General features: G+C 39.3%; 1 pseudogene across 1 annotated transcript; it reads left to right on the plus strand.

Moving 5' to 3' along the window:
• The first annotated feature begins 1,502 nt into the window (after positions 1-1,502).
• On the plus strand, positions 1,503-2,012 carry LOC104082634 (annotated as a pseudogene). The gene has a single exon (XR_683587.1). The product of XR_683587.1 is annotated as a Y+L amino acid transporter 2 pseudogene (transcript).
• The last annotated feature ends 1,856 nt before the right edge of the window (positions 2,013-3,868 follow it).

The raw sequence follows: 3,868 nt of genomic DNA on the forward strand, positions 1-3,868 counted from the left end.
AGTAAGAGGAGTCATCCACGTGTGAAGAGGAGGTCAGCAAAAGATGGGAGACTCAGCAGTCACGCTTGAACACCTATGGCAAGAATTAATATTTAACTTTACTCCAGTGTTCCCACAGTGCTCCTGCGGTTAGAGAAAGTGCCATTGGGATGAGAAAAGCTTTTAATCTTTAAAGAGAGTTTGACATTTTTTTAATCTTTAATCCTCATCAGGCCTCATTAGTTATTTGATCAACTAGGAAACTGAGTTGCACCAAAAAAAGCAAGAAAATAACACATATAAGTATAAAGTATTCAGGGCTGCTAAAACAGACATGCTTTACAAAGGAAAGCAAACCTTTTGGGAAGTTTGGGGAGGGCAGGTTGTTTGTTTAAAACTGGCCATTCACCCAAGTTTTAACAACATAAATTTGTGATCAAACGTTTTTGGCCACTGTTGTGTGGAAGAGCTTTGTTCTACTCAGAACTTGGCTTTAGCTCATAGGATTTTGAGGAAGTTTTCTTTGGAAGTGTTTTAGAGTATGTGTGGAGGGGGGGAAGGGAAGGAAAAATAAAATTTCTTTTGAGACAGGCACCAAAAAAAGTCGTTGTTCTAAGTAAGCATCATTATGGCAGGACCAAAGAATTGAGACAGTGGCTGCATCCCCTGTTACATCTCCCTTCCCCATCCCTGAGGACCTTAGCCCCAGAGGGGTGCGATGTGTGCTCAAGTCTGATTCATGAACACAGCTCCCAGCGTACTTGGATTCTGTCCTGCGAGCACCAGAGTGGGAAGCTTTTACAGTCATGTTTCGTTGGACTCCCTTACACAAAAGTGTTCCAGGGACAGGGTGTTCAAAACTCAATCCCTACGCATGCTAGTGCAGAAGTCAAGTGAGGTTAATAACTAAACAAGCTGCATTATTCACTGCAGCAGCAATCTGATCTCTAGGAACAGCTAAAGCTCTTTGCCTTATCCTCACATTTAACACTACCCTCCTGAGGCTGGAGTTTTTGAGTATCTTTTTCTCTCTTTTCTTTTGTGTTCCTCAGCAGATAATTTTCAGATGGATGTGATTTGATGAAACAAATAATAATGAAATAAAGTTCTTCCTGGGTTAAGAGCAAAATTTAGGGAGAGGTTTGCCTGTAGGGGACACTCCAGCTGTATTAGAACATGTTTCCAGGGGTACAGTGTCTTTCTTCCCTAAGATAACTTCAATAACATAATGTAGAATTACAATCCAAGATAAATACTAAAAGTGAACTGAGAGTTCCTGAAAGCTTCAGGATCGATAACCAAGGACAGTGGCCTCACATTTATCCATTAAAAAGGTACAGAACAGTGAAAGTTAAGAAAATTCTCTAGTATGTGGTTCCTGGACTGCAAGATAAAAGCAGGCAAAATAATTGTTCTTTGTACTGTTTATGCCTTTTATGTTAATGATCTTATCTGTGTCTCCGATGCCATGTGCGTTACAAAAGGTGTTCTTTCCTCTTGTTTTCAGGTAATGATAGTAGAGGATGCCAGCCCCCTGGCGAATATGCTGTGAGAAAAAATCCAGAACTAAGAATGGAAAAGCTGAAATGGACAATATGGCAGAGACAAGTGAAAAAATGCAGATGAAAAAAGAAATCACGTTACTAAATGGAGTTTCTTTAATTGTAGGGAACATGATTGGCTCTGGGATATTTGTATCACCCAGAGGTGTTTTAATGTACAGTGCTTCCTATGGACTCTCTCTAGTCATCTGGGCGCTTGGTGGGATGTTTTCGCTGTTCGGAGCTTTGTGTTACGCTGAATTGGGAACATCCATCGTTAAATCTGGAGGCAGTTATGCCTATATCCTGGAAGCATTTGGTGCCTTTGTGGCTTTCATCAGACTCTGGTCTTCCTTGCTAATTATCGAACCAACAACTCAGGCAGTGATAGCAATCACGTTTGCTAACTATATTGTTCAACCTATTTTTCCTCATTGTGAGCCGCCATATGATGCAGTCAGGTTGATTGCAGCTGCTTGTATATGTAAGTAAAGTTATGATTCCTAGAAGTTAAGAACTATAATGGTAGGTGCCCAGAGAGATTTTTCTGAATTTCTATTCCTTCGCCTTCTGTGAAAATAATTATTGCCTCTCTAAAACATGTTCTTAGGAACTAATGATCTTTTATTCAGATGGATTTTATTTGGAGCTGGGATTATTAAAGGGGAGAGGAGAATTACAACAATTTGGCTGGGGAAACTATGACTGCTGATTAAAGATACGTATATCTCTATGAATCATCGGCCTAATTGGCAGCACACATTTGGTCCATGGTCGCTCCCCCCTATTTCTTGCAAATCACAAAAAATGAACAAAAAATCTTAAAATTCATATGGAATTAAAAATACTGTGCCTAATATGAGTGTTGTCTCTAGGAAATTGTGTAGTGTAATCAGATACTCCACAGAGTTGACTTCGTTGTGACTATATGTCTTAGGTGAACACAGGGATAAGCATTACAAATCTATCCTTCCGTAGATGGACTGTACTCAAATTCTTTTCCTTATAAACATGGTTTTGTCAAGCTAGGGCATGTGTTCCTTTGAGGCTGTGCTGTGGCTTGATCTTTTAAAAATGGCTTAAACTGTACAACTCAACAAAAACTTCCAAAAGGATAAGTAATTTTAATTTAAGATAATATAATGTAGACTGACAATTCCGAAAAGGTGTTTTCTCTGTAGCCCTGACTCTTGCCACTGTGGTGCAGAGGAAGTTCACTTCTGAAAAAGTCTCCATGGTATAACTTGGGACCATCGTGACCACTCAGCAGTCTAAAAGGCAACCAACCCTATCCCAAAAGACTTTATCAGCTGAAATTCTCCACTTGCACAGGAAAGCAGTTATTTATTAGATCACAATTTCTTTCCCCGGTGTTCTAGGTGCACCTCATGAAACCCTAACACTTAAGAGTAGTCTTCAAATGCTGATGTTTCTCTAAGGCTTCACTTTCTTAATTGTTCTTGCTGTAGTTTTCACGTGAATCAACTGCGTGCTCTAGTACCTCTGATTTCTGAGCTGATGCCCCAGGTGTGGCTGGCAGCTGCTGCTTTCTCATACAGTAAATTAGTTGCCTCACCACTGACTAAGCTTATAACAAGCATTTTGAGTAACAACCCAGATTGCTGGGAAAATTACAGTTTATTATATTAACTGTGATATGCAATTTAGCAGTGTCAGATAGCAAATTTATTACTAGCTTGAACAATTTTGATTGGCACTTCATCAACATAGTGGAGAGAATTTATTTAAATCTATATATTTAGTAGAATTTACTGGGAATTCCATGGTAAGATCCCATTGCCTTGAATTTAATTACACTCTGCAACACATGCAGTAAACATATCCTTCGCGGTGTTTCAAATAGCACTTTATAGCATCACAAATGACTCCTAAATGTTCAGTACTAAAAACTTCAGTCACCACTTTATCATTTTTAAGAAATAACCCTATAATTCTAGCAGTTACTACTGTATACTACTGTACTTTTAAGAAAGAGGCATACAGTTAAGTTCTACTACAGAGATTTTTTTAAATTTTACAGCATAAAATCTTATTTCAATGTATATGCCACATTTAGAATCATAGAATCATAGAATAGTTTGGGTTGGAAGGGACATTTAAAGGTCATCTAGTCCAACCCCCCTGCCATTGGCAGGGACATCTTCAACCAGATCAGGTTGCTCAGAGCCCTGTCCAACCTGACCTTGAATGTTTCCAGGGATTGGGCGTCTACCACCTCTCTGGGCAACCTGTGCCAGTGTTTCACCTACCACCTCGCACCCTCTTCCAGTGTTTCACCATCCTCATAGTAAAAAACAACTTCTTTATATCTAGTCTAAATCTACCCT

This window comes from Fulmarus glacialis, unplaced genomic scaffold, assembly GCF_000690835.1.
Source record: "Fulmarus glacialis isolate BGI_N327 unplaced genomic scaffold, ASM69083v1 scaffold48860, whole genome shotgun sequence".
Taxonomy (NCBI): domain Eukaryota; kingdom Metazoa; phylum Chordata; class Aves; order Procellariiformes; family Procellariidae; genus Fulmarus; species Fulmarus glacialis.